At 38.5% G+C, this 14,882-nt stretch overlaps 1 protein-coding gene across 1 annotated transcript in view; it reads right to left on the reverse strand.

The window, feature by feature from the left end:
• LOC125229281 (axoneme-associated protein mst101(2)-like) overlaps window positions 1-12,358 on the reverse strand; it is a 215,569-nt gene extending 203,211 nt beyond the window's left edge. The window contains 1 exon segment of the mRNA XM_048134076.1: window positions 12,114-12,358. The gene's annotated coding sequence lies outside the window, so the exon portion shown is untranslated.
• Window positions 12,359-14,882: the final 2,524 nt, after the last annotated feature.

Consider the following 14,882-nt stretch of genomic DNA (forward strand, 5'->3'; position numbering starts at 1 on the left):
TTTCTTTGAAACGTCGCCGGCGGCGAGTGGTTCGACGGGCGAAGTTCACACGCCGCACGCGACGGTCTGTATTCGTTTTGTACAATAGCAACGGACGGCGGGTGGCGTCTTGATATGGAAAATGACTGACATGATGAAAGATAATGATGAACTCATTGAGGTAATACTAGAGAGGACACTGCGAGCAAAACGTTTGCGCTACAAACATAAGTCCATTGGACTTATGTTTCTGCCTGCACACAAATAAAATGTAAAAATGCCTTCCTGCGCAACAAGATGCTGTTTAAGCCATACGAGAAAATCGAATAAAACTGACGTGTCACATTTCATCGGTTATACACGCTATGTTAATCGATCTTTATTTAAGTAATTATTTCAATGAAGGGACGCGCTCCTCAAACGCGAAGCTATCGCTGCCATTTTGTTGAACGAAATCATAGATTAATCGCATCATAATCGCACAGACTTGACATGTAGGTAATGAAGTATAGTAATTGTGATTATATTCTGTTTGAAATATATAAAAGAGAAATGTTAAATTTATTTCACGTTATACTTATGAATACTACACAGTTCTAACACGAGTCGTAATCGATATTTTCATACAATAATAACCTATGATTTTCTTCAAGGGCAATTAAAGTAGTTATATGAAAAAAATCAATAATGTATTTTTGTTTCACTTAGTAGAACTTAAACATAGCACAATGTATGATAGTGCTAAAATTAAACTACTTACCCCCTTATTCATAGACGTTCACTAAAGTTATCAAGCCGATAAAGTTCGTTTGTCCCTTTCTATCACACCAATACGCCGAAAAGGGACAAACGAACTTTATCGGCTTGATAACTTTAGTGTGCGTTTATGAATAATGAATATTTTACAAAAAGTATAAAAAAAGGTCTACACTAAGAGTGTCGCGTCTAGGTGGTCATTGGTCAAGTCTTACTCTATGACACGGTACCTCCCCACGCATGCGCCGCGCGCTGCCGGCCGGAGCACAGACTTTGTTTGGGGTGTAATTTCTAGTATGTTAGTACATAGTAATTCAATGGATGAATTGTACTTCTGTGAACTGTTTTCGATATACTTAATCGAATATATGATGTAAATTTTACTTTACTACAATGCAAGTGTTTGAGTACCAAGTTAAAAATTTCACTTTCTTTTTGCCGGTTTCATACAAAAATATCGTTTGACTGTCTCTTTTTTTAGGTAATATCAATATTTATATGGAAACGGATTAAGTCGCGTATAATCTTCTTCCTCTAAGAATTACAATGTAAGTATTTTTGCATTCATTTTGATCAGAGCACAACACAACAGTTCAAAAATCAGTCTACCAGAGCTTCTGAGTTCCGTCGCCGACGACGGGTGACCAAGGGTCAGAAAACCCACGCACCCGCGACCGACAGCGTGTGGCACAGCGGCACATGCGGCTCACATCCAAACGCCGCCGGGCGCGTGTGACGGGCCAGAGAAACCAGGGCCTTAGGGCTAGGTGATTATCGCCGCGCCGCAGAGGACGCGCTGAGGGGGGCGGTGCTACAGCAGTTGTAGTTGTATGCATACCTAGCTCACGCACACAGACGCGTCCGCTGGCGCCGCCAGGGGCGGCTCACCCGCTATCCTATCGCCGCGCTACAAGTATATCCTGGCGGCCGCGAGCTGTGGCCGCGAGTTCGCGGCCTACTCAGGGGTGGCGCACATTCTCACGGAATGCACGTTCGCACTTTCTATTGTTACTTTACGTCGCGAGTTTTTTTTTAAGCGATGTCCGCGGGTGGAATGGCTAATAATACTTAATTAAATAGACATATTGAATAAAATAAATACCAAAAGATATTCTTATACAGATCTACTACTGATTAAGTCCCACGGAAAAGTACAATAAGGCTTGTGATGTTGGAACCTTGAACAAAAATATATAAATACAGCGTATATACCTAGAAAGTACTCAAGACTTGAATATAATAATATAACATTTAATGTGAGTATCAATTCGTTTGGATCCATTGGTAACCCTATCACCGGACGCCGCGCACGTGCGGCTCGTTTCTTTGTAAGAATGTTGTAGGTATTTAAAAAGGCGGCATTTCGGAAACATCAAAGCAGTGGGCCTTCTTTACTTGTGCTATTATATATTCTGTGGCGCCGCGCCGGTGTCCGCGTGCGCTCTCTGCAGTGTGCGCTGCCGCTACCACGAAACGTTTACCTACTCCGTGTAATACTGATAAAAGAAAGTATTGACATGAATTCACACGTTTCGGAAATGACTGTAGGTATTTTAAATATTTTAGCACAATATGTTTTTTGCCTCTTATTGCCTATATACAATATATACATACCTACTATGGCAACTCTATCACAGCGCAGAATATGCAGAAGCCACATGGTGGTCTGCGACAAAAACTCAATAGACATTTTTAGAGTTTTTAAAATAAGTACCTAAGTAGGTACGTGAAGTAACATGGTAAATTAAAAAAATATCATTACATACTTATTGCGAAGGTGTAAACAATTTCCTTCGTTTTGCCACATATCAATAATTACCTATCTATATTAAATTCATTAATCCGTATACATTATATTTTTACAGTACGGTAATACTCACCCCGTTATTCATAAACGTACACTAAGTTATCAAGCCGATAAAGTTCGGTTGTCCCTTTCCGACGTATTGGTGTGATAGAAAGGGACAAACGAACTTTATCGGCTGGATAACTTTAGTGTACGTTTATGAATAAAGGTGTTAAAATTTATAGCTACGAAATTTTACATAAAACATCTACTTTAAAATAAAATAAAAAAATTTTGAATTTGGTTAACATTATAAAAGACCTCACGCAAGCTGTGCTAATTAGTTCGCGAATTCGTCGAGAGGTGGCGCTAAACACAATTATGCTCATTAGAGAACCTATACTTCTAGCCTAGCCCAGTCTTTAGACTTATGTGAGTAATGTAAAAGTACCTAATAGTTTTGTAGGTACGGAACCCTCGGTGGGCGAGTCCGACTCGCACTTGGCCGGTTTTTTCCTTTAGGAGCGATTATTTCCGAAAATATTAACATTATCAAAAAACGATCTTAGTAAACCCTTATTCATTTTTAAATACCTATCCAACAATATATCACACGTTGGGGTTGGAATGAAAAAAAATATCAGCCCCCACTTTACATGTAGGGGGGGGTACCCTAATAAAACATATTTTTCCATTTTTTATTTTTGCACTTTGTTGGCGTGATTGATATACATATTGGTACCAAATTTCAGCTTTCTAGTGCTAACGGTTACTGAGATTATCCGCGGACGGACGGACGGACGGACGGACGGACGGACGGACAGACAGACATGGCGAAACTATAAGGGTTCCTAGTTGACTACGGAACCCTAAAAACCAGAAAGCTAACATTTAAATCGCAATAACCACCCTCGTCAACCGTGGTGTCAAGCTATTTCCATCCAAAGATATCATTCTGGCATTTCTGGCTTATTGTTTCTTATTTCGGCTGAGTTTCTTCGTTGTTTTTACAGACACGTTCATTTATTTAAGCGTGTGTGACAGGGAAAATAATTAAGGATTTCAAGTGACAATAATAGAGTCAGCGAATGTGTATGTAGGTACCTCTATACAACGGCTCTACCTCAAAGTATGTCGTAATTTCAAATTGCTGAGATATATTGTTATTCTTTTGTTTATCAGTGGTTTTAGATTTATCAGTTCACGTAACAATCCAATCATCATTCATATATTCATGTCCAATAAGTATAACAGTTTTTATTTCTTAAACAAGAAAAAACAGTACAGTTTTTCAGTACAGATCGGGTTTTTTTTGGCACTAGTAGTGTAAGAATTGGTTCATTATATGTCAGGTCGAAACTTCGGAGGGCCATCTGTACTGAAAAACGTCGTACGTTATACGTGCGAAAAGAAAATTCGTAACTCGTGTCGATCTTCCTTTTTTTCGCACTTGTATCGTAATGTACCTAATCTTTCAGTACAGATGGTGTTTTTTACGCACTAGTTTAAGAAGTGGTTCACTATACGTCAGGTCGAAACTTCGGAGAGCCATTTGTACTGAAAGACGTCGTACGATACACGTGCGGAAAGGACATTCGTAACTCGTGCTATGCTAATGTATTGTTACACGAACACACGCACGAAAAACTCCTAACCGGATTCATTACTTATCCAATTTTACAAGTACTTATCCAATATTACAAATCCTTGAAAGGCGATCCTAACCACGTGTCCATCAGCATTTCTTTGACACAGAAAAAGTTCAGGGCCTGTAGCCAAGAGTACAATCGATTACGCCCCTAGCATAACGTAGTTATCTTTCTCTGTCGGTCTTCCGTAAAAGTGCGACACAGACAAAAACAAGTGAATATCGGTTGCCGCAAATCGTATAGGTACCTACTTTGTTCTATTGACCTCTTGAGGCTCTTGGCGACAGGCGACAGAGTTTGCTGGCCTAACCGAAGTGACAATCGTTAACGTGGCGCAAGGGCGGATCCAGCTTCGTACCCAGGGGGGGTCACGTGGTCAATTTGTATGGCCAACCTAGGCTGCAGGGGGGGGCATGACCCCCATGACCCCCCCGGATCCGCTCATGACGTGGCGATCGAAACGCAACTGGCTCTGTCGCGCCAATATGGAAGAGCGACAAAGAGCTACGATATGCTACGAGCGTGATCGATTTATACTCTTGGCTACTCTCCCTGACCTTTTTTTCTGTGTCAGAGTGTAGTGGCTAAGGGAGTTCGCCCCACAAATTAAAAGGAGGGGTCGACGCCCTGTATTGGTTTTGTATAGGAAACGTCACGCAACTTTACTATTATTGATAATTTCAGCTATCCTATACTTTGTTACAGCACTGCTTTTGTTTATTTTTACAAAAGGAATGCTAATCGATTTTCGTTGTTGCAGTCTACTCATAACATAACATATACTTGTATATTCTGTGTTATAACGTCATAGCAACGTTCTATACTTAGCTCTATAGTATAGTTTCTATTAAATATTTAATAGGAACTATTAAACTTTCTAGCTATTACTCTTACAGTTACCTGCTTATGTATGTATGATAAATTCATAATAAATGGCTGATTATTGTTCAACATAAACCTAAAGCTTATATCCAACGCCAAATGTCATTTTAACTTTATCTCAGTAAACTGAAAATACTTACTTCTTGTGTAGGAACTACCCTCTAACTGCACCCATTCCCGTAGATATGTGGTTCCCTCCTAACAGAAAAGAAAAGTGGTACTTTGATCTCTTCTAGCAGAGAAGAAAAGTGGCACTTTGATCCCTTCTAGCAGAGAAGATAAGTGGCACTTTGGTCCCTTCTAGCAGAGAAGATAAGTGGCACTTTGATCCCTCCTATCAGAGAAGAAAAGTGGCACTTTGATCCCTTCTAGCAGAGAAGATAAGTGGCACTTTGGTCCCTTCTAGCAGAGAAGATAAGTGGCACTTTGGTCCCTTCTAGCAGAGAAGATAAGTGGCACTTTGATCCCTTCTAGCAGAGAAGATAAGTGGCAACTTGGTCCCTTCTAGCAGAGAAGATAAGTGGCACTTTGATCCCTCCTAGCAGAGAAGAATAGTGGCACTTTGGTCCCTTCTAGCAGAGAAGATAAGTGGCACTTCGATCCCTCCTAGTAGAGAAGAAAAGTCCCCTTTCCCAATGGGTTAGGTATGTGTAAATGAATTCTTTCTCTCCGCTAATTAGTGGATCGACAGATCTTCCTAGCACCTTGCTGGCACTAAACAATGTAATAGAGTTTTATTTGTTTTCACAGACGGATCTTTTGAAACCGAAGCCAAGTCTTTATCGAAACCAGGTCATTGGCTCGCTGAAAACAAATGAATTCCCACGTTTTACAGCTATCAAGTGACGAGATTGCACCGAAATAACTAAACATATCGATTTGTTTACATTTTAGCACATTTTAGGGCTGAGAAACGGCCGGCCCAGGTACCGATGGGTCGATAAGGTCCAGAAAGACCTGTGTGACCTTAAGAGCGCTTTCAAAAAATCTGCTTGCTCGAATTTCGACGCCGGCGGCGCTGGCGTGCGCCTGTGTGCAGACGCACACTATAACCAGAAGCATAACGATTGTAGCCTGCGGTACAGACATAGCGTGCGATCCTCTTCGAACCAACCTTACGTGCGGCTAGAGCGAAAGGGATAGCATTCATGGTCGGTACCGCCACGCCGTCAGTAGCGTTGCGGACTAACCATTATTGATACTTGCGTAAAAACACCACCATATATATTACATATTTGCATACATGATTTCGTGCATAAATACTTGACCTTTTAGTTTAATTATTAAACTTATCACAGTTTTTTTTATTAAAACGTGTGTAGCCTTGGAAGAAATAAATTAAAAAACTTTTATAATATAATAAATTGTGTATATAATATTGTCTTCTGCCACCGCGATAGTTACTCATGAAATAAATTTATGGAATCAGATTATATCGCGTATAATAAATATAATCCTTTTTCTTAGTTTTATTTCATTTTGTATATGATATGTTTTCTAGGTTCTTTTCGGTGAAGGAAAACATCGTGAGGAAACCGGACTTATTCCAATAAGGTCTAGTTTACCCTTTGGGTTGAAAGGTCAGATGGCAGTCGCTTTCGTAAAAACTAGTGCCTACGCCAAATCTTGAGATTAGTTGTCAAAGTGGACCGCAGGCTCCCATGAGCCGTGGCAAATGCCGGGATAACGCAAGGAAGATGATGATGTTTTCTAGGTACATATATATAATGGAACTAAGATCGGTTTTCTTTAATTTTAAGTAGTTTTTTTTTATATTTAATATGTGTTTTTAGGGTTTCGTAGTCAACTAGGAACCCTTATAGTTTCGCCATGTCTGTCTGTCTGTCCCTCCGTCCGTCCGTCCGTCCGCGGATAATCTCAGTGACCGTTAGAACTAGAGAGCTGAAATTTGGTACCAATATGTATATCAGTCACGCCGACAAAGTGCAAAAATAAAAAGTGGAAAAAATGTTTTATTAGGGTACCCCCCCTACACCTAAAGTAGGGAGTGATTTTTTTTTTTCATTTCAACCCTAACGTATGATTTATTGTTGGATAGGTATTTAAAAATGAATTACTGAAATCGTTCTTTGATAATATTAATATTTTCGGGAATAATCGCTCCTAAAGGAAAAAAAAGTGTGTCCCCCCCTCTAACTTTTTAACCATATATTTAAAAAATATTTAAAAATCACAAAACTTTAAAAACTTTCTAGGAAAACTGTTTTGAACTTGATAGGTTCTGTAGTTTTTGAAAAATATGGAAAACTACGGAAGAGCCGAGCGGCTATTTACCAACGCGGCTTTAAAAACCGGCCGAGAGCGTGTCGGGCCACGCTCAGTGTAGGCACTGAGCGTGACCCGACACGCTCTCGGCCGGTTTTTATTGTTTTAATTGCATGGAGCACAGGAAGGTCCACATCTATGTATTAGTTTTTTGTAAGGAAATACAACTCTACGCTACGCCTACCTGCTTTAGTTGACTGTTGACACACTGAGACAGTGGATGCGCCAGAGTATAAAAGAGTGATTACCATCTCTTGTCAAAGATCTTGTTGAGACGAATCAAATGAACCCAAACACGAAGTGTTTTCAAGACCTGGTCGTGGAATACTCTTGACTACCTTCCAGCTTCATCATCAGATCCTGGGTACCATCTCTTGTCAAAGATCTTGTTGAGACGAATCAAACGAGCCCAAACACAGAAGAGTTTCAAGACCTGGTTGTTGAATACTCTTGACTACCTTCCGGCTTCACCATCAGATCCTGGGTACCATCTCTTGTCAAAGATCTTGTTGAGACGAACCAAACGAGCCCAAACACGAAATGGTTTCAAGACCTGGTTGATGAGAACTCATGACTACCTTCCGGCTTCATCATCAGATCCTGGGTACCATCACCTCTTGTCAAAGATCTTGTTGAGACGAACCAAACGAGCCCAAACACGGAGTGGTTTCAAGACCTGGTTGATGAATTCTCTTGACTACCTTCCAGCTTCATCATCAGATCCTGGGTACCATCTCTTGTCAAAGATCTTGTTGAGACGAACCAAACGAGCCCAAACACGAAATGGTTTCAAGACCTGGTTGATGAGAACTCATGACTACCTTCCGGCTTCATCATCAGATCCTGGGTACCATCACCTCTTGTCAAAGATCTTGTTGAGGCAAATCAAACGAGCCCAAACACGAAATGGTTTCAAGACCTGGTTGATGAGAACTCATGACTACCTTCCGGCTTCATCATCAGATCCTGGGTACCATCACCTCTTGTCAAAGATCTTGTTGAGGTGAATCAAACGAGCCCAAACACGAAATGGTTTCAAGACCTGGTTGATGAGAACTCATGACTACCATCTGACTTCATCATCAGATCCTGAGTACCATCTATTGTCAAAGATTTTGTTGAGACGAGTCAGTAACCTAAAATAAATAATACTTACTAAAAATATTAGTCAAGTTACCAAAGTCGTCAACCCAAGGATCAAAGTTTTCGGTCGCAGTATACATGCAACAGTACAGCCAAACACGCACACAAGTGCGGTTTTGGACACGGCGGGTACCGCACACAATGACAAAATAACTTCGCGATCGTCGAGCCGCGTGCGGAGCGGACTAACATACGTCCTGCCTCTACAAGCTCTGCCGCGGTACTGACATCGCAAGCGCGCGTAACCGGTATTAAGGAGGCATTTTTAAAAAATCGTCAAAAATATTAAATTGCAATTAATAGAAAACGTTTGCTTAAAATCTGTTTGAGTAAGCGTTGCAGATTATTTTTATATTAAAACTACTTCAAAAACACGTAAGTTTTCGAAGAAATTGACACTTATTCTGAGGTGATTTCTGAAACAAATTGGATTCATCATATCCTCATTTACTCTATTCTAAAGCCTTATAACAAAGAAGTAGTCTCAGAAGATTGTAGTACAGGATATACATAATACAAATTTACCACTTGAAGCATTCAAAACTATCCAAATTTTACAAATTAGACGGACTAAGTCAGCACTTTTCGCGGGTTTTCCTAAACATGCACCAGAAAAAAAATCATAATTAATTAAGTGACTTAGTTTTTAAAAATCCAGTCTCACAACATGTAAGTTAAGAAGATGTCCTAATCGAATCCTGAACTTAATAAGTCTTTTAGATGACGGAAAGTGTAGCATTTTGCCGACTAAAACTATCAATTTTACATTATTACGACGTTTTCGTTGAATGCCCTCTTAATCTTCTTTAGTGAGGGCAACTGAGTACGACGGCATATTTAATTGTTTATAAAGTTTGAGGATACCTGAAAAAAATGAATACAAGAAGCCATTCTGCTTTCGGTCACGCGTGTACGCTGCGACCATTTTGCGACCGTTTGTTGACCGTTTGGTGACCGTTTGGCGACTGTTTTTTACATGGAATATTACCGTCTTAATCCATATTTTAACAACTTTATTGGTTTTCTAGGCATTATTTTTATTATTTCAGTATAGTATATGCACCAGAGCACTAAAACTTCACCAATCAATATACATAACACGCAAACACCGAGTAGTCAATAATATTATTACTGGTTAAACTGAGGTAAATTGATGGCGCGTTGATAAATTTAGACTTATTTTATGAAATCACTCGAGCAATTTAATTGGCCATGGTAATTAGCCCACATTATATTACAAATGCAAACAATATTTATCTTTAACAAATTCTTACGCCATTACATTTTAATGTCAAATGATTTTATTTCTTTTTTACTTTGACGTCTCTGACAGTCGCCATTTGAAAAGAATGAAATGAACGAATGATTTTGGGAAAGTAGTCGCCAAACGGTAACAATGTGTGCACGCGTAGTGTACACTTCTGTCACTTCTGTGACCATTTGTGCCTGTTACCAATCGTCCCCATTTGGGTCGCCGCGACTAAACGTCGACCGTACTGCGACTAAGCATTGAGACCCGAAGACCTGTGTTGTGTGTACACAAAATAGGAGGATTTGCGTAGGAACGGCGACCGATTATGGTTATATGGGAGGTACCTAAGTACAATTACTTGCAACAATATTTTGCTTTGCACAGGAAGTAACTTAAAAATATTATACACTAGCTTTTGCCCGCGGCTTCGCTCCTTCAACTATCTCCATTTAAAAAATCACGTCAATTTGTCGCTCCGTTTTGCCGTGAAAGAAGGACAAACAAACACTTTCCCATTTATAATATTTTGTATGGATAATTATGGCCAAATCTTATTGGTAGAGTCTATCATCTATGATTTTACGTCCATCGTTGTACAAGATAATAAATACCTCAAAATCTGCTTAGGTTTACCAGATATGCACAGTTATCGGTATATTCTGCTACAAACTTCAGTAAATTGCGTGAAAAATGTGTTTTGCTACTCCCACTGAAAGTGAAATCTACGAACTATAAATGAATTGTGGACAGGCCCCGTAGCCGAATGGCATTTCTGCTACGCCAAACGCCGCAGAAATGCAGTCTGACTCTGTCGTGCCAATACGCAAGAGCAATAGAAATATATTTGCATTTCTGCGGCGTTCGGCGTCGCAGAAATGGCATTTCGGCTACGGGGCCTGGTTCCTTAAAAATAGAGCAGGGGACAAACCTACCTAAAGTACCTAGACTCCATTTTTTCCTAGCCTTTGAAATTGTGTCAAAATATGTTTAGAAATGTTAATGTCCAAAGAAGGAAACCAGGTCGTCATCTGCTCTCGTTAGGAAGGAAAGCAAACGCTTTTAACATTAGGAGCGTTTAATTGTAAACAGCAATAGTACATTGTGCAACGTGGGCCGTAAGAATATTGCTAACGAGAGTAAGTTAAATCGCGACAGCTTACCGGAACGATTTAAAGACTGGAGTTTGCAATATTCTTACGCCCCGAGTTACACACAAATGCCTTTGATCAAACTTGCAATATTAAAAATATATTAAAAGAAAAAGAAAAGTGAATTTACTACTAATTACTAGTAGTAGTAGTACTAGAAATAAACTATGAATGAATGAATGAATGAATGAATGATGTACTATAAATTTTATAACTCCCTAGGGAGAATGACTATTCTATAACTCTCGCTCCGCCTGCTTGCAATAGCACATTTACTTTGGGAGCGTGATGAAATAAATTTCACGTTGTTCTAATTTTCAGTGTTTATGAGTATGAATAATAACCTAACCACAAAATTAAAATTTTGAAAAAAAAAACCCGACATAGTGGACCGATTTTCATGAAACGTGGCTAAGTACACTCCCGACTAACTCAGCTTTCAAACAAAAAAAAACTCAATCTAGATAGGTTCATCCGTTCGGGAGCTATGATACCACAGACAGACACACGGAACACACACAGACAGACAGACAAACACGTCAAACTTATAACACCCCGTCGTTTTTGCGTCGGGGGCTAAAAATAATGTGCTCTAGAAAAATGTTTTAAAGAACGTTTACGATTAACATTTACCGTCAGTTAATCAATAAAACTCAGACAATGTTTTCTCTAGTGAGTGTAGCTGTCAGTTACGTAAACTGACATATGGCCTGTCATAAAACAATCTTCCTCGTGTGATATCACATTGTGTATAACTAGCTTAAATATAATATAAATATCGGGAAACGCTTTCATGCCTCAAATGCGTTGCATTTAGAAATGATAAATACTATTTACAATGGTTGACTGATAGAGAACGCCAGGTGACATTAAGCTTGCTACCTGTGTCCTCGTGTAAAGAGTGTAGAATATTGGTAATGGTCCTTAGTTAATCAATGGCTTTTGCATAACGGTAGCAATAACATAATACTTATGTAGGAAGTTGTCATACCAAATTCGTAGACAATGATTTTGGCGTTAGAATAATGGCTCTGGTAACAGTACTGTAGATACCTGGTAAATACATATTATGCAGAAGACAAGCTCATTAAAACTAAGCAGGCTTAGTAATATGCATATCATAGATTTTATCGCAATAGTAAACTTGTATTAAATATTACGAACAGTGCTCCGGTCACTCGCGCAAAACCTAAATTCCTGTAAATAAAAAAGTAAACATTAATTATACCAACCTTAAGAAAAAGATCCTTTCAATCCTTAAAAATGCACTACCGAAACGCACTTCAAAATTCAAATTTCGAACACTAGGTACACACTAGCGCGCGTCGCTTCCCGTTCGAAAAAAAAGGAAAACCAAAATGGCGCTTTTACCGCGCACAGGAATTAGTACCTAGATTCGTTTTGCGTGTTTAGTTGTGTTAGTTGGGGTTAGTTGGGGGAACGACAGGCGGACCGCGCGGAGAAGACGTCGAGACTGAGTTTCAGTGGGCGGTTGCCGCCTAGCTGCGGGAAAGTGGCGTGCGTCATGCAATAACGCTCAATCTAACGAAAATATGGCATTACCTATGTTGCTGGCTGTAATTTGAGAGGTGCGGAAATTATAATTATTCCTTCAGCCATAATATTTAGTCCCTAGTTAAACTTAAGGAAAGGTTTGATATTATTTGTAATACGATTTTCAAGTGTCATATCTAATTCATCAGAATAGTTATACTATAAAATGGTAACAGAATCGGCCCCCATATCCCTTAGTTTCATTTCATTAAAAAAAGCATTATCTTTTTCGTGTAAACCTGTTGCCAATAATACTAAAATTTAAATTTAAATGTGACGAATACTTATCACTAATTCTCTCGGACTATGAGTAGCTGTGTAGTAGTCAAGCTTAAAATTTTGTTACATTTAGATACTTTGAAAAGCCTTTTATATAATTATTGTCAATTTTTACCATTGCATAATACCGTCCCAACATTCATACAACACGTATTAAACAGCCAACGAGCGAATTCAAAAGCTATCGACTAAAAATAACGATAACGTGCGCCTAAAAGAATTGTTTACTCGTCGCCGGGCGCAAGCGCAAGCCTGTTACTAACGCTTATGGTTGAAACTGTACAAGTAGTGAAACTAGTGAAGTGCATTTATCGACATCGATATTGATAGTCACGTATTCTTAAAGACGGTCAAGCAAACCTTGTCACTACAAAATGGCAGCAAATTTAAATAATGTATGGTATGTAGGGCTCGCCGGCTTAATTGTCTTCATAAAACGCTTGGCTTGCTTGACGTTGGCGGAATCATCCAAGACTCGTCTCTCTCCTTAAAAAATATTAAAAATGTATAGGGGCGAAGATTTGGTGTCCATATAATTTTTTAATTTAACACCTTTTTTTAGTGGCAAGGTTTGGTTGACCGTCTATAATTTATATTCCTTATATCACACTATAAATTAGTACAAACTGTACTATTATATATTCTGTGTATAAACTTAAAGTATAGTGGTGTGATGTATTACATACCTACTTAAGTCGTTTGTTACTGGGTGCCTTTTAAAAGCATCGAATTGTTCTTTTATGTAATAAAACAAATTACACACTCATTTACATTTTTTTAAACTAACGGACAATCGTGATAAGTATGAGCTTTGGACTCGCTTATTAATATTATGTTCGGCACCTACGTAAATGCACGGTTATGTACAGTCAACCAATTGGAACCCTAGGCCACTGTAGAACTATGTCGTAGTGACGTTAGAAATCAGATTGTGAGAAATCTCTTACTGCTTGTCATTTTGACATGGTTGTAGGCATGGCCTAGGGTTCCAATTGGTTGACTGTACAGTCCGTTGTAAAAAAGTGGCTCTTATGGGTAATGAGTAATTATAACACATCGTAACGAATAGCTACTCTATCATATCTGCTTTAAATTATTTCATTCAGGATAGAAATTAAGATATTAAGATAAGTTGAAACAGAACAAACTAACTAAACCATCTATTTATCACATTGTGGAAGTATATTTTCAAGTGCAAAAACTTCAATGAAATGAAGACATTTCAGACAATACTTGTACGCTCTGTGCTATCCTACACTTTTAACTTGCAATAAAGATAGGCGCAAGCTTGAAATAACGTCATTTTTTTTTTATAAAACACGGACTTCATCACTTCGCTCGAATAACTTATTTATTTAGCAGACTGTACGCAGTCATGATAGCCGTAACGGTAAACCACTTGTTATTTCGCACTGAGTATTAAATACCTTTTTAATCCAGTTTCTTTTAATTGTAAACCACATGCGACCATTTTGCGTTATCATATCGCTTTTAAGTTGCTATAATGCTTTCACTCCCTAAATAAGCTGGTTATAAAATACTCGGCTTTAATAACATTTTTAAGCAAGTCTACGTTGCGCAAATGTAACTTTAGAACGCAAGCACTGAGTAATGTAATTAAGTTAATACTTATCTTAGTATTTTTAAATAAAAATTCGATACATAAGTTTACCACACGCTTGAATTCATATTTACTGCTTACATGGATATCCCTGTCAATCCTGTCATAAAAATCTCGAGAAGAAATATGTACCTACCATGTGTTATGTTATGTACCAAAGTATACCAAAGTGTTATTTATATGTGTATGAGTTAACTTAAACTTGGGTATTTGCCCAGGCGATATCAAATGTTCAATATTCCGGGCGAAAAGATTTACGTAAGATGATTGTAAAATTTTGGGATAAACGTAACTTACGTTTATCCCAAAATTTTACAATCATCTTATATTTTTAAACTTTAAGTACCTAATTTTTAAATGTTTCTTATATTAATAACAGAAACTAGAATATTTATCTTCCTTAAAAGATTTCATCTCTTGCGTAAAAATGCATCATGAAAAAATCTATAAAATGAAACAGATCCTCATAGTCATTAGACCCTTTCCCACCACTAGTTAGAACATCTACTCGCTACTTCAGCGTATACAGAAGAAAATCAAAACAAAC

The sequence above is a fragment of the Leguminivora glycinivorella genome, chromosome 9, assembly GCF_023078275.1.
Source record: "Leguminivora glycinivorella isolate SPB_JAAS2020 chromosome 9, LegGlyc_1.1, whole genome shotgun sequence".
NCBI lineage: Eukaryota > Metazoa > Arthropoda > Insecta > Lepidoptera > Tortricidae > Leguminivora > Leguminivora glycinivorella.